The sequence below is a fragment of the Myotis lucifugus genome, unplaced genomic scaffold (genome assembly GCF_000147115.1).
Source record: "Myotis lucifugus unplaced genomic scaffold, Myoluc2.0 scaffold_64, whole genome shotgun sequence".
In the NCBI taxonomy this organism is placed as follows: Eukaryota; Metazoa; Chordata; class Mammalia; order Chiroptera; family Vespertilionidae; genus Myotis; species Myotis lucifugus.
This window is the reverse complement of record NW_005871112.1, coordinates 4,635,993-4,658,156: the sequence shown is the minus strand read 5'-3', so window position 1 is coordinate 4,658,156 and position 22,164 is coordinate 4,635,993. Positions and strand designations below refer to the sequence as shown.

General features: G+C 37.7%; 1 long non-coding RNA gene across 2 annotated transcripts; it reads left to right on the top strand.

Moving 5' to 3' along the window:
- Positions 1 to 199: 199 nt before the first annotated feature.
- On the top strand, positions 200 to 21,660 carry LOC106697353. 2 transcript variants are annotated; one of them, XR_002829547.1, is made up of 4 exons: positions 200 to 636; positions 4,777 to 4,941; positions 9,050 to 9,195; positions 21,608 to 21,660. It is a non-coding gene; the product is annotated as an uncharacterized LOC106697353 (long non-coding RNA). The 2 variants fall into 2 exon arrangements; XR_001348436.2 differs by lacking the exon at positions 21,608 to 21,660 and having other exon boundaries at positions 9,050 to 9,601.
- Positions 21,661 to 22,164: the final 504 nt, after the last annotated feature.

Sequence of the window (22,164 nt, the reverse complement as noted above, 5' to 3'; positions counted from 1 at the left end):
ACATGTCCGCCGGCCTGAGCTCCAGGAGCGTGGCGGGCACTTTGCAGCCCCCGGTGCCCGTGCCGCCTTTTCTGTTCGTGAACGGGAGCCGCGGACGGGAGCTGGAGACGGGCGGGCTCGTCGAGGCAGTATGGCCACGAGGGAGAATCGGCCTCGCGCCGTCCCGACCACGTCGTGGGGGGAACAACTCTTTATCCCGGCTGCGGCCACGAGGTCTCGAATGGGGGAGGGGTGGGGAAGAATAGTCCCTGCGCTGCGTTTCCCTCTCGTTGGAGCTGAGCGATAGAGGTTAAGATTGCTGTCGATCGTGCCGGAGTCTTTCAGCGTCTTTTAAAATAAGATGTGGATCTAATGCTTGTGGATTTTTCAACTTTATTTTCTTACTAATTTTCACCCATACATTGTTGGTCTTTTAAACTCCACTAGTATTGCTTGGCTATCTGTGGTTTTTTGATGACTGTAATTGACTTTATAAAGGGGTTGGAAAAGCACAAATTTAAATATGGATCTGGACAGTGGTAGTAAATTTGTGTTTTTTCCCTTTCCCTCCCATCCCAGTCATTCATACACGTGGACCTAACTGCGCCAAGAGCTTTTCCTAAGGATAGTTGCTGAAAACGAAGTTTTCGCAAGTGGGTGAGTGTATTCTAATTTTCTTTAACTTTTCTTTAAAATAACTTTCTCTTGACTTTAATTTGAATAATTAAGATGTAATTGGGTTTTTCAAAGGGTGAAATGGGTAGTTTGTCCATTTACATTTTCTAGAAAATTAACTCTGGGTCAGCTAATTTTTTAGTAAAAGTACAGTCCAGATATCTTTATAAATCTTTGGAAACTGATGCACAGTTTACAAATGTAATTTTAAAACTGCTTTAAATTGGATGATAAAATCTAATCTGTAGTGTTCCCAAGATTTAAAAATAATTTAAGTGGAGTATATAAGATCAACCAGTTGATAAACTTGAAGTATAGTCTGAACAGTAATTTTATGAATTAGTTTACCAAATAATTGCTAATTGGAAGCAGAAGAAAATACGTTTTTTCCACGTGGATGTGAAGATTTCCTCCAAAAGGTACATGAGTCAAATTATTCTCATTTATTTGCAATCTGATTTTGATTTTGTAAGTATGCTTTTGGGAATGGAAGGTAAAGGAAGAGCCACCACTTTCTTTTACAGTATTAGAATGATGATTAATTATGATTGTCTTGTGAAACAAAGAGTTCTCTATTTTTGAAGTCTAAATGTGCTTCTGAATGGAACTCACCGGTTTAAGGTAATTGAACTCGTTTTCTCTTCCCCATTAAGGATTATGCTAAATTTTGTATGTTTTATAGCTGTAAGAGTTTGAGGTGTTATTCTAATTATTTATTTAAAATTTAGCAGGAATAAAGAGAACATCACCTTGTAAAACCTGAAGATTGTGACCAGTCAGAGTAATGTCAAAGTGCTTACAGTGCAGGTAGTGATATGTGCATCTACTGCAGTGAAGGCACTTGTAGCATTATGGTGACAGCTGCCTCGGGGAGCCATTGGTGGGCTGTAAAGCGCAGGGCCTGCTGGTGTTGAGTGCTTTTTGTTCTAAGGTGCATCTAGTGCAGATAGTGAAGTAGATTAGCATCTACTGCCCTAAGTGCTCCTTCTGGCATAAGAAGTTATGTTTTCATCCAAGCCAAGCCAAGCAAGTATATAGGTGTTTTAATGCTTTTTGTTTGCAGTCCTCTGTTAGTTTTGCATAGTTGCACTACAAGAAGAATGTAGTTGTGCAAATCTATGCAAAACTGATGGTGGCCTGCTATTTCCTTCAAGTAATTTTTACTAATTTTGTGTACTTTTATTGTATCGATGTAGAATCCGCCTGGTGTGTCTGATGTGACAGCTTCTGTAGCACTAAAGTGCTTATAGTGCAGGTAGTGTTTAGTTATCTACTGCATTATGAGCACTTAAAGTACTGCTAGCTGTAGAACTCCAGCCTCGGCCTGTCGCCCAGTCAAACTGTCCAGTTACTGAACACTGTTCTATGGTTAGTTTTGCAGGTTTGCATCCAGCTGTGTGATATTCTGCTGTGCAAATCCATGCAAAACTGACTGTGGTAGTGAAAAGTCTGTAGAAAAGTAAGGGAAAATCAAACCCCTTTCTACACAGGTTGGGATCAGTTGCAATGCTGTGTTTCTCTATGGTATTGCACTTGTCCCGGCCTGTTGAGTTTGGTGGGGATTGTGACCAGAAGATTTTGAAAATTAAATATTACTGAAGATTCACCTTCCACTTTTAAATGTTCCAGAGATTAAAAGTGCAATTTTAATTTGTCAGTGTGAAGTTTATATATGTAACTTTGTTCCTTCAATCAAATTTCATCTTTTTGTACTAAAACATTTCACTACTAGGATTGCATGTCAGATTTTACTGTTTATAATATTATTTGTCTGATTATTTGGTTATCAAGCATTCCATTATGATTGTATAAAGGTTATTTACTTGGATAAATGCATAATCTGTAAAATTAGGATATGCCTTTTTGCTTTCTTAATGTTTTATCTTAAAATTTAATTAATGATACTTGTATACTACTCAAGTTTTTAAATTTGGTAAAAATTTCATTCTGTTTAAAGCAGTGTATAAAGAAAGTTGTTTAAGCATGGAATTTAGATTTGTGAGGGAGGCTGTCTTTTTTCTAGTAAACAAATATTTTACCAATATTACCAGTTCATGATAAAACTGTTAACTGGTTATGTACTAGTTCTCTGGTAATTTTTAATGATGTAAAAACTTTTAGTGATCCTTAGACTCTGCTTTCTGGAAGTTAAAAATAAGAAAACAAGACACACCAGTGCCAAATGGAGTCACAGTATGTGTATGCGTACATGTCTCTAACACCAAGAGTGTAGAAGTTGGGTGGAAATTTGAAAATCATTTTGCAACAATTCTAGGCTAATGTAACTTAGGTCACTGGAGTAGAACCTAAGAAGTGGCAGTTACAGTATTTTATCCAACATTTCTGCCCTTTTTTTGTGTGTGTCTTGTCTTTAGTTCATGTTTCTTATGTGTAGAAAAATGTGGGTTAACGTAGGAATGATCAAATTTGAAGACTGGTTGGTAAAATTGTGCCTGTGCTGAATTTTAGTAATAGGAAACAAATTTCTATAACATTATTATACAACCTGATAAATTTATAAAACATTTAAAAAATATATTAAGTCTAACAAGAAAATTTAAGCCTCTTGAAATTAAAGGAGTTTAATTATGGATCCCTGAATAGAAAGGTAAGAGTTTCACAGTTCTGGAGCTGATTAAAAGGTGTAAATTTTCAGAATGAGGAAATAGTAAGAACCATGCAGTGATTTATTAAACAAATCTAATTGTCCTTGAGTGTTCTTAAACCTTTGCGTTATGAAAAACAAAACAAAAAACAACTGGAAATTATTCTGTTTGGGGTTATTTTCTGACAAACGTTTCTTTAAATATTTTGTAAAGTTACATAATGTTAGCATAACTTACTATGCTATGGTTATAAGGGGAAAAAGTGATGTTTACATGTACTAAACCATATAATTGTACTTTAAAGCTTTGGGGGAAATACCTCTAGCATTGTGGTTTAAAGTGGAACAGTGATGATTTCTCTAATATGCTAAAATGTAACTCAAATTTTAATAACAAAATCTTAAAATGGTTAACTCTTTCTCCCTAGACATTACACCTCTAGTACTTGTGTTCATAACTTAACAGGACTTTTAATCAAGACTTAATATCTACTAAACAAGTTAACAGTATAATTTCTTTTGGGGATTTCAGTGGGGCTGAACACTTTCTTAGACACTAACAAAAGACTGCAAATATAAAGGTTGACATTAATTTAGCCTTTTTTGATACAAATAAGTGAACAAGTTGGTTGTAGCTGAAAATTTCTCATTGACCTGGGGAGAGAGTGGCCTTTTATTGTTTTAACCTTTAAATTGCTTAAGACTTAAGGTACTGACCCATTGCTTCAGGTTTGAGAGCATTAAAACTCAGAAAAAAATATAAACTTCTTCCTAGTATTTCGCATGTTATATATGCACGTACAACTTCTAATTTATGTTTAAAAGGAAAGCACTTACAGTTTTACAAATTATCCTTTGTGAGATAGTGATTTTACTAAAAATTTCTTTGAGATCTTTATTTTACAGGCAAACATGTCTAAGCAGAGCAAGCCAGATGTGGGTTTTTCCCTACACTTGGAAGAGTCCTACAGAATGATTCCTAACAAAATGCAACCTGCAGCTGCCTGGAAAACAGTTCATTGTCATGTTAAAGCTTATGTACTTAATGAAATAACTTGTTAGTAACTGACAGTCCTGGTGTGGTTTGTCTAGCATTAAGATAAGTTAGGAGTCTGGGCTGAGCAGTAAAGGTAAGGATAGCTCTATACAGGCTAATTTTCGGTGTATGTCTGGAAATACACATACAATACCTACTTGAGTCTTCACTCTCGAAATGTGAATTAATGTACTGAGTTTTAAAGGATAAGATGGGTGTATCCCATCAATTTTAGGGCCATAGAAAATTTGATTTAAAAGGCTTAGTTTTTCCAATTTGAACCACAGAGACACAGCATTGAGATGCCTATTCTATGTATTTGCACTTTAGTCATGCTCTTTGAATTGTTTAGTGCATTTAATGTAAATAAATAAAGTTATGTATTTTAAAACTGCTTGTTAAGAAATTGTCCAGATGAACATAATGAAATAAAAATTTTAAAGTTTTTCTTAGTTGTGACAGTTTTTCTTTTTTGTTACAGTAAATGAAACATCCCTATTGAGGTAATACGGGAAGCAGCAACAAATACCAAAGTGATTTACCTGTATTAATAATTTAGTGTCTATGGCATCTGTATTTGTATCCTAATTTCACCATTGAGGAAGTGAAATCAGCAAAATTTCTTTGCAAGAAGAATATAAAACTGGTAAATGGGCTCTGAATTTAAATTCATGTCAGTCTGTTTAGAAAGGTTAATTTCTAAGTAGTTTTTATAATCTGATGTTTAAATCACACCTGAATTTACTTAATTTGGAGATTGATTTGGTTCCTAATATGTTAACTTAAAATCCAGTAAGAAGAGCTCCAAGTACAAATTATACGTTTAGTTATTTTTACTTATTGATAAATTGACATTTAAGCTAAGAGAGGAAACCAAAGTATAAAACGTCTTTAACTGGCTTTTATTAAATACCCAAACGTTTGTTGATTACTAAAGTTTGAATGCTTCTTAGTGGAGCTGTACTATATTTAAAATTGAATATGTTCTGAGCAACTCAGAATTCAAAAAATCTATAGGTGTTAAAAAAAATAGTCAATATTTTAAAAATAAGATACTAGGTTGTACTTTTGATGGTAAAGCAACTATCAAAATTGCAGTCCTGTGTAGTTTTGAGTCTAAAGTAAATGACATTGCAAATACAGGTTTGGTCATTAATGAGAAGTGTTGAGCATGGCATAGAGGTGAATAAAAACCTTACCTTGGTAGCAAGTGGTACCAAATCAAATGTTCAGTGCAATATCTCCATTCAGACTGCAAGATTATATCTGGCCTGAAACTAGGGAGAATGTGCACTTCATAGAGAAAATGAGCATGGACCTGTTTACATGTTTATAAAGTATATGTGCTATGAAGTTGCTAACATAAGCCAATTTGACTTCAATTTACATAGGCTGAAGGTTTGAAAGGCTGTTAATCTTTAAAGGAATCACTTTCCTGTATTTAAATTGCCTCTTGGCCTATTGGCTAAGATCAAGTGTATATTTAATAGAGATGTAATCCTCTAGGACAGTGATGGCGAACCTTTTGAGCTCGGCGTGTCAGCATTTTGAAAAACCCTAATTTAACTCTGGTGCCATGTCACATATAGAAATTTTTTGATATTTACAACCATAGTAAAACAAAGACATATTTTTTATATTTATTTTATATATTTAAATGCAATTTAACAACAAAAAAATCAACCAAAAAATGAGTTCGCATGTCATAGGTTCGCCATCACTGCTCTCGGAAAACCACTGTTGAACAGATTGGGGAAGCTGGGACTTGTGAGAGTAGATGACAGTTGTCTACATTCAAAGCAAGTATGTATGCCCTTTGAGCCACTTACTGGTTTTAGACAGTACATCAAGTTCAGATACATCCTTCAACACAAAGTTAGAATGCAAAGGCCAAGGTCCAGTGAAGACTCCTGCTGGGATTCTAGAATGATTGTACACTTGCAAGGTAAGGTACTTCACTACAATTAGGTGTTACAATTACCAAAATATAAAGTCCTGGAACTTTCAGATGCATTAGAATCTTTGGGGTGTGAGTAGGGCTGGATGCTACGGCAAGCATTTTGAGAGGTCTGTAGATGTTTGTATTTAAGAATGTAACTGCTGCCATACATTTTACAAAATGAGCCATAGGGAAAGCAGAACATCAACACATTAGAGTTCATGTGGAGGTAAGAGACTAAGTAGGACTAGAGAACAGACATTTCATATACTTTATTAGTGTTTTGTTTTTTATATATTTTTATTTCAGAGGAAGGGAGAAGGGATAGAGAGAAACATCAATGATGAGAGAATCATTGATTGGCTGCCTCCTACTGGGGATCGAGCCCACAACCCCGGCATGTGCCCTTGACCAGAATCGAACCGTGGCCCCTTCAGTCTGCAGGCACTCTATCCACTGAGCCAAACCAGCTAGGGCTATTTCTTAGTTTTATAGCTGACTTGTGCTTTGGCATGACACCTTTCAGCTAGAGCCAGTCTTATATTTGCTGCTGAATCCACGGGGTTTCCTTCGCTCCCAACTTTAGGCAATATTCCATTGATAACTTTGGTAAATATTTGGCACCTAATACATTGAGTGTGTAATTGGGGGTTGGCTCTTACACTATAGTCTTCAGGGTCATTCTGGCCAAGAGATTTTCTAGTCCTCCGTCTCAGAATTGTGAAACTTGTATACTTCCATGTGTTTGTTTTTTATTTTCACTGATACCTAAAATTTCTGTTTAAATAGGATATAGTTTGTGCCATGTTCTAAACATTTCTTACCTCTCTGCTCTTAATTGTGGTTAGTCACAATAGACTTCTTTTAAAATGACATCTTTCCTGGAGTATTCAGTAATCACCTTGATACAATGACCTTTTATTGAAGTGTTGTACCTCCCATTGTCCCCACTGTACTATTCTGCAGGCTTTTCATGGACTTGACACTTGTTTGGAAAAGTTTCTGTCCACATAACCACATGATTTAATCATGTTTCCTTTTCAGTCTTTGTACCAACGTCAAGTCGAAGGAGCTCTACTTAACTGCATACTCTATTATCCCCTGGGTCATTTTCCTAACAGAAGACTAGTAGAAACACCTGGGATCTTAGAAATTGCAGGATCTGAGTGAGGCTCATCCCTAAACCTGAATTGGCATTTTTGTATTTTTAAATGCTGTCCCTACCTTCAAAGAGGGCAGGGATTTGAGATGTTTGGTTCATTTATGCCCATTCATCCAAAACAGCAAGCCAGTCCATGAAATGTGTTTGATAGGTTTTGCATAAACAGTGGAAATGCCCATGGTGAATGATTGCTGGATGAGGCAGGCTTAGTGGTGGTTAACAGAAAAAAGGAAGGCATTAATTTGCTAGTATTGATGGGATTCTAAGGTATAAGTATATTATCAACTATCTAGTAGAAAGAATTAGAGTTGATAAGCAGGAAGTAGGCATTCACAGGATCCAGTAATACAACAAAAATGAAAACTGAAGGGTCAAGAAATTAGGAAACTTCCCGTATTCCATTTGTCTGGCAGTTTAATGGTGATATGTTGGAAGTAAGGTTGAACTCCACTTCAGACCACCAGGTTAGTAAACTCTTAAAAGGCATACTGGAGGAAGGTGCACAGTGACAAGTAGATGCTTTTGTTGCCTGGGTGAAGTAAGTCTATCTCACAGCTTCTGTTTACTCCATAATCTCAAATCCTCAATTTTTGGTTATCAAACAATTTGGCATTCTTAAAATATCAACACTGACCAAAACAATAATGGGTATTGAAACTTGTCTTCACCCCAGCAGAAGTTTTAAGGAATATAAGAAATTCCTCACTAGTATATTGTGCCTTGAATGAATTAAGTTGTGTCTTTGGTGCTCTGGGACAAAGCATCAGCAAAACCAGAATGCTTGAGGAATATAAGAAAAGGGAGGTGCCTTTCCAGATTAATTTTAGGCAACAACAGAAATTGGCACAGCAGTTTATTTCCTCATAGCCTTTGTGAAGTTTATCTGGTTTGTGGGCCCATGAAAATGTGAACTCCAACTTGAAGACTGCTCTTATAAGTTACCACGGGGTACTTGGCTAATTGGTTGAGAAATTTAAAGAAGTACATAAGGAGCTTCTTAGTGTAGTTTAAGAGGGAAACTTCGGGGTTTCATTGTTTTCAGCATTTTTACCTTATTCAGCAAGATAACCTATTATAGCTATCTCAGTTTCTGTCCAGCACAAAATCCTCCATTCCCCACCTTCAGAGTTTCAGGACAAGTTTAGGTCCCAGGCCCAACTGAACTAGCCTAAAGGATAAGATCATTTTCAGGCCTGATCCTTCTGCACCATGTCTTATTGTTAACAGTGACAAAGCTTTAATTCCCATACGCACACAAAATACCTACCTAGATGGAGTGGATAAAGAAAAGATACTTGAGAGTACAGTACTAAGGGTTGTGGGGTATCCATTTTGGCTGGCCCCAAACATAATTTCAGAAGAGGAAAGGGGTGGAAAGAATTCACAGGCTTGTGATGTTCACCTGGATTTAGGTCTCCATTGAAATGTTTCTTCAAAGGCCTCTGACTATATTACTTAGGTCTTTATCATTTGTTTCGTTCAAAACGCTGCACAAGTTATCTTACAGTTCTGTAGATGACTCAGGTGACACTAGGTTAAAATTAAGGTGTCAGCAGGGCTGTGTTTCTGGCAGCTAGGGGAGGAGGATCCAGTGCATTTTCCAAATTCTAGACGCTGGCATTCTTGACTCATGGCTCCTTTCTCCATTTTCAGATCCAGCAACAGCAGGTCCAGTCTGCACACCATCATACTCGGAGCTCTGCCAGCATCTCTTCCTCTGACCTGCCTCCCTCTTCCACTTTTAAGGATCTTGTGATTTCATTGAGCCCACCCAGATATCCCAGACTAATCATTTTAAGGTCAGCTGATTAGCAGCCTGAATTCCATTTGCTGCCTTAATTCTCCTTTACCATATAAATTTATATTCACAGGGATTAGAATGAAAGATATTTTGGTGCCCATTCTGCCTTTCACACCTTCTGGAATTAGGTCACTTGGGAATATTATGCTCTGGGCCCGCATAACTACTTGGGATTTTATTCAGACTGAGCTTAAGTAAAATTAAGAAAAATACAATTCAGTGAGACAAAATAGAACAAACTCAGCTTTCCCTTGCGTTACTTAAATGCCAGTTTATAGAGGTTCTAAGAATAATTCATAAATACAATAACAAGTTGTAATCCTTTTTCTGAGTTAAACATTTTCTCTGGAAAGGCTCATAGTATTATAAACCTATTATAGAAAAACTAAAGAACTAGTAGGTTATTTTTTTTTATTTTTTTAAAATATATTTTATTGATTTTTTACAGAGAAGAAGGGAGAGGGATAGAGAGTTAGAAACATCGATAAGAGGGAAACATCGGTCAGCTGCCTCGTGCACACCCTCCACTGGGGATGTGCCCACAACCAAGGTACATGCCCTTGACCGGAATCGAACCCAGGACCCTTCAGTCCGCAGGCGAACGCTCTATCCACTGAGCCAAACTGGCTAGGGCCTAGTAGGTTATTTAAAGAAAAGAATGGGTAAGTCATGAAATGTTAGCCAATAAAGTAATGCTTTAAATAAAGAATTACTTTAAGAAGTGAAGATGCAGAATATGAGGAAATCATCAGGGTCAAATGGGATTCTCAAACAGGAATGAGCCTCTGTATACAGATAGAGAAGGTAAATAAGCAATTTATCCTTTGCATTTTTACAGTACCTAAAGAGTTTGAATGTTTTTATTTCAAAGCAACCACTAGCAGTTAAAACACTAAACTTTGAAATCACTAGAAAAAGGAAGGAGAAAACAACTAAGCATTTTAATGGAAATTTAGTACAAAATATTTTAAGTAGCTTGTGTTATAACTCAAAACAGATTCCATAACCTGCAAGCCTTGGTTATTTGTAACCATTGGAAATATAGGCGGTGGGTGGGTTGGCCATGCTCAGAGATAAGTCCTGGCCCTTACTTTGGTGCTCTCTGGCCCAGCAATAAGATCTATTATAGATCAGCTTCTTGAAAACAAAACTTTTGTATTTCTCAAAACAACTGTGCAATAGGCATTAAATATTTGTTAAATGAATCTAAGACCATTACTAAATATTTTACAACATGTGTATTTTCTCCACTGCAGAAGGTGTTTCCACACCACACTTGCATTTCTCATCTGATGCCAAATTTTGTACAGAGGTTGAGGCTGAAGATTATGCTTACTTTGATGGAAAGGATAGAAAAGACAGGGTGTGAGGGGTAGTGCATGTAAAAACCTGCTCTAGCCCTAGTTGGTTTGGCTCAGTGGATAGAGCATCCACCCCCGGACTGAAGGGTCCTGGGTTTGATTCTGGTCAAGGGCATATGCCCAGTTGTGGCTCAGTCCCCAGTGGGGGGTGTGCTGGAGGCAGCCGATAAATGATTCTCATCATTGATGTTTCTATCTCCCTCTCCCTCTTTGAAATCAATTAAAAAAGAAAAAGAAAAACCACTCTGCACATCTGTGATGTGTAAGGGAGACATGGATGGCTGAATGGAGTGGGATAGTGATTGTGGATTCTGGGAGGTTTACTAGTGGGTCATACTGTGGTAAAAATAGTTCAGAACAGATCTTGGGCAGAAGTAACTCAACCAGTTTTCCTGCTTAGTTAACTTTTGGGCCATTGTTCACCAGATTTCTATAGTCCCCGAAAAAGTAAGTTGCTTAATAAACTGACATAACATTTGATAATATGTAAACACAGCCCTCTATATTAAAGTCTGTGTGTCCTCAAGGACATTGCAGGTGATTTTGAGAGGTCTCACATGGGTAAATTAGAATTAGTAAAATGAAATGGTAACTAACACTAAATGAAAAGCTTAGAAAGTAAGTGCCACTGGAGTTCAGAGGGGAAATGTTTAATACACTGTGCATTTGGCACACATAATACACAGGTAATTAGAAGGGCAGATTTTAATCTAATTTAGCATACATAAATGCAGTAATCAAGTTTTTTCCTGATTTGGTCATGGTATGTTGATCTTTAATATGAGGAATCTAATATTTTACAGGTTTTCCAGCTAAAAATGGAATTTGCAGTTTAATACCAAGTGAAACCATTCAGCCATAGTTGATAGGTATTACTGTCAGAGAATACATTCCTGGTTTTCTTGCTTTATAGAATTTGAGACATTTCATTGCTATAGAAGTGGTTTGCTTTCTTAAAATGGTGAAGGAATATTAAAATATCAAAGACCCTAAACACAGTATTCATTTTAAAGACTTACTCAACCCTGCTGATGTTTAAAGCATGCTGTAATATTTTAATCATAGGAGGAGGTCTATCTCAAAAAGGATGCCATCCAAAAGTAATTTTCATTTTTGTACAGGGTTATTACTTTGCATTCATTTGCTCTATAAAAAAGTAAGGGATAGCAAATACATTTAGACAGTCATGTAATTCAACTTTAAATTCCAGGTTTCTTATGCATATCCAGTTCTGGATAATGATAAGATCTAGAATAAGGAAGCACTGATGAACCTTTAAAAAATTACCAGGAAAACATTAAAGTAATAGTTTAATAATTCAGTGAGGTTACAATGCAGTAGTAAGTAACCCTATTATATGATGCCATTATTTTAAATAGCTGAGAATGACAGCTATGACTTTTGCCCACTTATCTATATAATAAAAGCCTAAGCGATTGTTACAGCGGAATGACTGGTCACTATGATGTGCACTGACCACCAGGGAGCAGATGCTCAAAGCAGGAGCTGCCCCATGGTGGTCGGTGCGCTCCCACGGGGGGAGGGTCGCTCAGCCAGAAGCCAATCTCACAGCTGTTGAGCACAGCTGCCACAGCAGGACCCCAGACTGTGAGAGGGTGCAAGCCAGGCTGAGGACCCCTCCTCCCCAGCCCCCGTGCATGAATTTCATGCACCAGGCCTCTAGTTTTTAATACAATGCTAGCAAAACAGAGAACATGCTACTAAGATGCTGAAGAAAATTTTGAGGTTAATGATTGATTTTTACACTTTAACCATGTTTTAATAATCTAAGTGCTGCTGGTGCTGTTTTGTCTTAAACTCATCACATAATTGGGCCAAGTTGGAGGAAGTCAATCTCTATTAAATAGTTAACCATAAAGTATATTTGTATTAGCAAACAAAATGCTTTCAAAATATTTCACTTTTGAAACTGTTTGAGTTTTTTATGTTGACCCAAAGACTTTGTTTGCAAAAGTAAACTGAAGTGGAGTTAAGCAATTGCCTAGCAAATTGATCACTGAGATGACTATACAGGATAAAGTGAATAAACTGATTTTTAGAAAATTTACTTCATGACAGCAGACCTTTACTCTCTCTACATTTTTAGGAGTTTTTACTTGTTCCAGTATTTATTGGTGTTATATTTCTATGTTATTTTTCTTCCTTTCTCCCTTTTCTTTTTTTCCTTCTTCCTCTTCCCCTTTTTTCTCTCCCCCTATTCATTTTCCATTCTTTCCTCTTTTTTTATCCTCCCTTTCCTCCTCTATGTGTTTATCAATCATCAATGGTATGCACATGGCTAAGGATTTCATCTAGTAAATATTAACTTTGTATATTAAATTTTAAGTATTTGTGGACCTACCTGTTAAGGTAATTAGAATACATTTTTAGTTTTAATTGGATGTTTTATATTCATATGGAAAACTCAGGCAAAAGTATCTTTTAAGACAACAGTATATTTTGAAACAGATGGTGAAGACCAAAATTATTTTCTACTGGATTCATTAACTTAGTACCACCAGAATTAACTGCCTATTTCTTGTACCATAATCATAACAATATTTCATGTTTCCTAGTCATCTCAACTTAAGAGTGCCTGGGGTTTTCATGCTGTCTAATCTGTCTTGATGCCATCTCAGTTTGAGAGTTACATAAATGTCTTTCAAAGAAATTTTAATCTCATGAATCCATGCCCAATGAACAGTGAGTTTAAAATCTTGCATAATGATGTTAAAGAAAAGCTTCTTGTCTTTCAAGACCAGGAAAGATTTCTGGAATGTGGACAACTAGGGTTGGTGGTGAGAAGGGTACAGAAACATCATGGCTCTCCTGTCTTTTGTGGAGGTTGGGCACAGACGTTAATAGAAATCTCAGTTATATTGGGAATTCAATGGCCAGCCTTATGACCTCACTCAGGTGTCAGGCTTGAGAAAGACCCCCAATTTCTTGCCACTCTCTGTGGCACACCAGAGAGGCAGAGTAGTTTCTGTACATTGAAGGAGGAATGGAGTGTCAGAAGGATTTCTGTATACCTGAAAGAATCATGAAAATCAGGCCTAAGGTCATGAACAAGAGAACCCAGCAGTGATGGACATGCCAGATATACAGAGACCAGTGTGGAAAAAACCTGTCCACCCAGAATTTGTGGCTGAAATGTCTAGCAGGCATTGAAGACAGGATATTAAGAAAGCATTTATGGAAGGTGGATTAGAAAAGTAGAGGTTGTTGTTACAGAAGGAATGAGATGGGATTCAGAAACAGTCTGGCCAACAAGAACTCTAACTTCTAAGCTGACACTAATGTGAGAGGAGACCATGACTGATCACTGATAGGATAAAAATGGATACTGCTAAAAAACAGCAGCTTCTTTATACTTGGAACCTTGGCCCCCACAGCAAGAGAGTACCTTTTACAACTGCTCACCCTTACTCATTTAAACTGGTGAGAAAAAGTTAAACTGGTGGGAAAAAGTTAAACTTGGGGAATATACTAAGCACTAAATGTTTTATGAAGTTGAAACACTGGCAATAATCAAGATAAATCAATGGAACAAAATAAATAGGCCTGCAACAGGCATCATTATATATTAGAACCCCCAAATATATAATTAAGAAAATGTCAGAACCAAAATTAAAATATATACACTACACCAAGGAAAATGTTTGAAACGGATATGGGAAGCAATTACTATTCTTAGTATAAAAAGCAATCATAAACCATAAAAAATTACAAAGTTCTCTAAGAAATGAACAGGTAAAATATAGGCGTAGATAATTCAAAAAAATGAAAAACAAGTGGCAAATATAGTGTGTGCTGGTTGAGAGAAATAGAATTGGTGTCAGGCATGTGCAGTATTGGGGCTTATAAGACCCAATACCCGTGGATTTTTACATGGTATTTTTGGAACATTTTTAGAAAATTCCTAACATACTTTACTACATTTTCTTATTTGTTTTTGTGGCAGATACTGCTTATTTCACCCCAATTTTTTTCCCATCCCTTACCTAGAAACAGGATGAGCAATGTTTTACCTGAGCACATAGCTGCCCAGCTAGAAACTACTGGCTCCTTTGCAGTATGACTAAATTCTTGCTAATAAACATTGCTAGTAAACATAAGAGATATGTGCAACTTCCACATCGCTTTCTTTAAAACAATGGACTGACCTTCCTCTATCTCTTTTTCCCATCCTTAGGGATGAAATACAGAACTGGTGCTGTGTCTGCTTTGACTATGTAGAGAAGCAGAGTGAACTCCAGGGGTTGTGATCAACAGGGTGAAAGGAATCTGGGTCCTTAGATGACCTTTTGGTGACCATTTAGAGAAGAGGCCTAGACCTGAAATGGGATTGCCCTGATATTAGACAGAGGCCTACCTTGAAGTAGTTTATTTTAGAATTGATCTCAGAGGCAGGAATGAGGAAGAGAGAAGTGAAACAGAAGAAGTTACCAAGTTGGCCACTACTAAAATTGCCTGGTGTTCCATCTCATGAAATCCTTTGAGGAGGCTTATCAAGTGCATTCCAAAACTCTGCCTAGGGGAGAAAAGGGGGAGTCATTTTTCTTATTGGTTCTCATCACCTACTGACTAAAATGTTTATTTCTCTCGGGGTATTAATCACCCCACTCTTCTGGATAGCACAAATCTACTTGTCTACTGGATTCCTTTGGACAGAAAGTGAGACACTGTATAGACCCAGGGTGAGGCATTGTCTGCATGCTCTAGTCCAGTGGTTCTCAACCTTCCTAATGCTGCAACCCTTTAATACAGTTCCTCATGTTGTGGTGACCCCCCAACCATAAAATTATTTTCGTTGCTACTTCATAACTATAATTTTGCTAGTTATGAATCGTAATGTAAATATCTGATATGCAGGATGTATTTCCATTGTTACAAATTGAACATAATTAAAGCATAGTGATTAATCACAAAAACAATATGTAATTATATATGTGTTTTCCGATGGTCTTAGGCGACCCCTGTGAAAGGGTCGTTCGACCCCCAAAGGGGTCTCGACCCACAGGTTGAGAACCGCTGCTCTAGTCAGTCTGCGTAGATCTTGCCTCAGAAAAAGCTGGAGTAAAGGTGTGATCAAGATTTTATTTTATTTTTTTAAAATATATTTTATTGATTTTTTTACAGAGAGGAAGGGAGAGGGATAGAGAGTTAGAAACATCGATGAGAGAGAAACATCAACCAGCCGCCTCCAGCACACCCCCCACTGGGGATGTGCCCGCAACCAAGGTACATGCCCTTGACTGGAATCAACCCAGGACCCTTCAGTCCGCAGGCCGACGCTCTATCCACTGAGCCAAACTGATAGGGCGTGATCAAGATTTTAAATGGTGCATGAAAAATGTTCAACAGAGTGCACCTTTTGCACCACTCAGATCTGCTTATGTCCTGCATTAATCCCAGTCCATCACAGAGTTCCTTTAAGGTTATGGCTGGCCACAATCTTGGCAAGCACGTATTATGAGAGATTTATTGGAATAAGTTATAGTCCTGTTACTGAAGCTAGTTCTGACTCAACCCCACAGTGACTTCTCTGCTATTCAGTGAGACATGCTGCCTTCTCTTAACAAGGTCTAGAACTCAGTTCTTGGGGACTTCTTCCTTGGGCCTCTATCAGCCCAAGGGCTAGTAGTGGTTGCTCCTTATCTGCTAGTCCTAGATTATTTAGTGTTCCCTTCTTACTAGCTAATTCCTCATTTTTCCAAATCTCAGTTTAGTTAGTGATTCTTTAACTTTCCTTGTTCAAATTGCCTTGTGGTGTCTCTCTCCTGTTTGGACCTACACTGATACAAGATAATATTATAGAACAACAAAAATATAGTCTATTAAGAATAAAGAAAAAAGAGTACTGCTTGTGGCGAGATTAAAAATGACGGTAGAGTGGGAGAATGCTGCATAGTCATGCTCCCAGGAACAAGCTGGAATTACAACTGAAATACGAAACGGCTTTCTGAATAATCAACGGAAAACTCACAGGAGAGAACCCTGCTACCCAAGGACCGAAGGTGGAGACCACATAGAGACTGGTAGGAGGGGCAGAGGCATGAAAGGGCTGGCAGGGCACACACAGACGGCAAATGAAGTCCTGGGGAGATATCTCAGCTGTGGGGGGTGCCTCTGAGAACTCTGGGATCTAATCCAGAAGCTGGGCTCCCCAACAGCACCAAACTGAGGAGGGTACCCACATAACATCTAGCTGTGAAAAGCAGAGGAGTTCTGTCTGCCAGAGAGTGGCAGCTGAAAGTTGGGGCACCCTCTTAAAGGGCCAACGCACAGCCCTAACCAGTTTGGCTCAGTGGATGGAGTGTTGGCCTGTGGACTGAAGGGTCCCAGGTTTGATTCGATTCTGGTCAAGGGCATGTACCTTGATTTCGGGCACATCCTCAGTAGGGGGTGTGCAGGAGGCAGCTGATTGATGTTTGTCTCATCGATGTTTCTAACTCTATCCCTCTCCCTTCCTCTCTGTAAAAAATCAATTAAAAAAAAAAAGGCCAATGCACAAACATTCCCTGTGGAGCCACCCACTTTGTGCTCAGGCAGAGAGAGGGTGAAGTGGACTGGAGCTGTGAGAGCAGAACCCAGGATGGGGGACTGGGGGATAGAGCTTGGAAGGCAGACACCCCAAGTTTCCTGGTGTGAGTCATTCCCTCACACAGTGGAGGACATCTTTCTCACATAGACATCTGCCTTGCCTGGGGGGAAGACAGTCGACACACCCTATTGGAAAACACCTTGCCCTGAGGCCATTTAAGAGATTTAAAGTAACAATTAGCCTCCAGGCGGAAGCAACTGCCCCACCCTGTTGAAAAACCTCTCCCCACACCTGAGGCTGATTGCCTAGGGACAATTCAAGTCAGAATCCTATTACAGGCAGTCCTGGTCAATGTACATCGTTTTGTGGTTACGTTGCCATCTCCCATTTATAAAATAAAAAAGTTCCGTCATTTTGACATATGTACACATGTGCTTTATGTTTTTTATTATTTACCACAAGTAAAGGTCAGGAATTGTTATCTTTCTTTTAATGTTTTATTTACTGTTTCTCTTCATTACTGCTGTGTATGTGCTCCATGTGAGTGATGTAGGTCCTTATGTAGGTGGGTTCCGACTTACAGGGAAATCGTGTTACGTCGTGCTGTAGGAAGGGATCTCCGATCTAACCTGAGGACCTACTGTAGTCTGTAGACAGGCAGTCTCTGGAGGCTTTGAGTCTTTGCCTGATCCAATTAGTCAAAAACAGCCTTTAACACTATCCTGCACTAGAGATTGAGAGGTATAGAGGATCTACCTAAAACAATCACAAACCCAAACAGACTACCAAAATGAGGAAACAAAGAAATACCCCCAAATGAAAGAACTAGTAAATTCTCCAGAAGAAGAGATAAATGAACCAGAGATAAGAAATTTATCTGAAACAGAGTTCAGAGTACTGATATTAAAAATGCTCAACAGTATGGAAAAAGATATAGTAACTGTGAAAAAAGAACAGTTTGAGATAAAGGGTCCCAAATAAAGAACACATTGAAAGGAATACACAGCAGATCAGGGGAAGCTGAGGATCGAATCAGTGAATTAGAAGACAGAGTTGAAAATATCACTCAATTAGAGAACCAAAAAGAAAAAACAATTAAAAAACAGGAGGACAGCTTAAGGGAGCTGTGGGACAATGTGAAACATAACAGTATTAGAATAGTAGGTGTGCCAGAAGAGGCAGAAAGGGAGAAAGGAATAGAGAAGGTGTTTGAAGAAATAATGGTAGAAAACTTCCCTAACCTGGTAAAGGAAAAAGTCACACAAGTTCAGGAGGCACAGAGAACCCCAAACAAGAACCCAAACAGACCTACACCCAGACGCATCAGAATTAAAATGCCAAAAATTAAAGACAGAGAATCTTGAAGGCAGCAAGAGAAAAGAAAACTATTACCTACAACGGAGTTCCCATAAGGCTGACACCTGATTCCTCATCAGAAACTCTACAGGCCAGAAGGGAATGGCATGAAGTACTCAAGGTAATGGAAAGCAAAGATCTGAGACCAAGATTACTATATCCACCAAGGCTATCATTCAAAATAGACAGTCAAATAAAGAGCCTCCTGACCAAAAAAAAAAAAAAAAAAAGCTAAAGGAGTTCATCACCACCAAGCCAGCATTACAAGAAATGCTAAAGGGATTGCTGAGAAGAAGAAACAGAGAGAGAAACCTAGCAATACAGAATTAAAATGGCTATAAATAAGTACCTCTCAATAATAACCCTAAATGTAAATGTATTAAATGCTCCAATCAAAAGGTGTAGAGTATCTGAATGGATAACAAAAACATGACCCAATTATATGCTGTCTACAAGAGACCCACCTCAAAACAAATGACACAGGATGAAAGTGAAGGGATGGAAAAAATTTTCCATGCAAATTGAAAAGAAAAAAAAGCTGGAGTACTAATAATCATATTCCACAAAATAGACTTTAAAAGCATCATGCTAAGCAAAATAAGCCAGTCAGAGAAAGATAAATATCATATGATCTCACTCATTTGTGGAATATAATGAAAAACATAAACTGATGAACAAAAATAGAGCCAGAGGAGGAAAAATATTATAGAACATAATAGAAATAATCCTGCTATTTGCAGATTTTTAATATTTCCTACAACTTTTGTGATATCATACTATGTTAGTACAGTTTTGGTAATCCTATATGATAAAACCCTAATATGCAAATCGACCAAACGGTGGAACAACCGGTCACTATGATACTCACAGACCATCAGGGAGCAGACATTCAACACAGGAGCTGCCCCCTGGTGGTCAGTGCATTCCCACAGGGGGAGCACTGCTCAGCCAGAAGCTGGACTCATGGCTGGTGAGCACAGCAACGGTGGCGGGAGCCTCTCCCGCCTCCAAGGCAGCTCTAAGGATCCCTCAAGGGATGTTCAATTGCCGGCTGCGGGGAGTGGGCCTAAGCTGGCAGGCAGATATCCCTCAAGGGGTCCCAGACTTCGAAAGCGCGCAGGCCAGGCTGAGGGGTCCCCGCCCCCCACACCCGGCAACCAGTGCATGAATGTCGTGCACCAGGCCTCTAGTATTATTATACTTAAAATCCTTTTATTCTTGAAATATTAATGTTTATTGCATGTAATATTATTATATGTAAGATCATTTTTCTTGAATAATTGGTGTTTGTTGCATGTAACATTTAAAATTGTTTTTGAGATATTGATGTTTTTTGCATGTAACATATTTAAGATTGTTTTTCTTGAAATATTAAGGTTTATTGCATGTAACATTATTATATTTAAAATAGTTTTTCTTGAAATAAAAAAAACTGGAAAAAAAAGAATAAAGAAAAGAAAAATAAAAGAAAACATTTATCCAGAAAAAAAAAATTAATATTATAAGAGATAATGGAGAAGATGGAATCTCTCAGCTGGTAAGAACAGTGGCTGTGGAGTAGTTCACTTTACTTTTTACTTTATTGGGAAGGAAATTTTCTTAATTCCTGCTAAATAGAGTATAGTGATTGCTATGTTTCCCATTCTTTATTTTCAGAATGGTAGTTTTTATTGCACCTCTTTGTCCTCTTTCACCATTTTGTATTGAGAAGTATGGGAGTACAACTACCTTGTCTATTAGATAATAAGTTGCTAGTCCTTGAAAAGCCACCTCCAGGTCACACAGAAAGAAATAAACATTACTCAGATATCCTATATTTTGAATTGGGAACAATAACTGGATGAACTTTAAGTTCCCATTCTTGGGAAGGGCCTGTGTCTGTTATATAGGAAGATTGGTCCATGTGGGTACTTGGAAGCTAGAAGCCAAAGGCAGAGACTTCTGTTTTTCAATCTCCTTTCCAATGTTCCTTCTAATAATAAAACTCAAGTTTGGGGCAAGTACCTGTCCAGCCAGAGACTATATTTCTTCCAGTCTCCTTTGCAGATCTATAAGGCTGGTATATGTAACATCCCAGTTTTGCTCTTAATATGCTTAGGTGTATGCTCTTTGTCTCTCTTTTGCTTAGTCTTGAATGAAGACAGTGTGCTGGACAGCCAGTTTTGAATAGTCGAGGGGAAACTCAAGGGCTCTTCAAAGTCCCATGTAGACAATCTGGGTTCCTGAATGCCCTTGTTAAGCTCAGTCCCCTGCTTGCCTTGGATTGCCTGTTCACTCTGCACTGATATATGAGAAAAATAAAATTCTTTGTTTTTGTGAGCTAATTTATTCTTGGTCTCTTTCTTACAATAGTTTAGGCTGCTCCCTAATTAACACAGCTTTCTCATATTCCTTTCACATTGACTATTATTTTTCTTCTACTTTTACAGCATTTCTTTCCCTTGAGTCTACCCCTCCTATATTTTGCTGAGAAGAGTTTGCAGAAATTTTTGGCCTCATCTCATTACTCTTTACTGTCACTGCCTGCAGGCAGAGCCCATAATGTAAATGTAAAATTGTGTTCCATATAAGTTCCCTTGAGTATGTAATTATAACACATTCCAGGGTGTACCTAAGTAAGAAGTATCTGTTTCTCCAACCTAAGATTGATTTTGGTGTCCATCACACAGTGAGGAAGAGACAGAGGCAATCGCTGTGGTAACTAACACTAAGTGAGGCAAACCACAATGTAAAACATTATCCATTTTCATTGCTGATGCTGGGGAGGATTCAGATGATATGGAGGCCCTAAGGGTGGGATAGAAGAATGCTATTTATTTTGGAGGCCGGCAGAATATTTAGTAACAAAATCGTATTTCTGCTCATCTTCAGAAGCACTAAGTGACTTAGTTCTGTTCTATAGTAAACATTAAGTGATGATTAACAAAAATATCTGTATTTTCTTTTACGAAATCACAAATAATGACAAAAGTGTAGATATTTTTTTAGTTATTATGTACTCTATAACAACTAAGTATATATAGATATATGAAAATTCTTTAACATATAAATATACTAAAATATGTTTTAAAGTATCTATATATGCAAAATGTTTAAAACATACACACAAAAGCAATCATTGTAAAAGTGATTTTTTTTTTCCTTAGCTGGATTGGCTCAGTGGATAGAGCGTCGGCCTGCAGACTGGGTGGTCCCAGGTTCGATTCCCGTCAAGAGCGCCCGGGTTGTGGGCTCGATCCCCAGTAGGGGGCATGCACTAGGCAGCTGATCAATGATTCTCTCCTATCATTGATGTTTCTATCTCTCTCCTCCCCTCCCCCCTCTCTGAAATCAATAAGGATATATTTTTTAAAAAGTGATTGTTTTTTGAGGGCCAACTCTTATTGAATGAATACCAACATACTTATTTTAAAACAAACTATAATAAATAGTTTCATACATACATATATTCATAATTTAATTCAAAAATAAATAGTTTATTCTGAATGAACTATTTAAACATCACAACATTCACAGAAGTTTGGATATAGAACCTTTATATCGGAGAAAGTTGTTTGTGAATCATTTAGTAAAAATATTCAAGTAATTAAAAATAAATGCCTTCAGTTTCTAAAGTAAATGTATTTAATTGCTGACCATAAATTGGTGCCTTTGAAAATATAGTTCCATAGCATTTTTACTTAAATATGTTTAATTTTTTTAA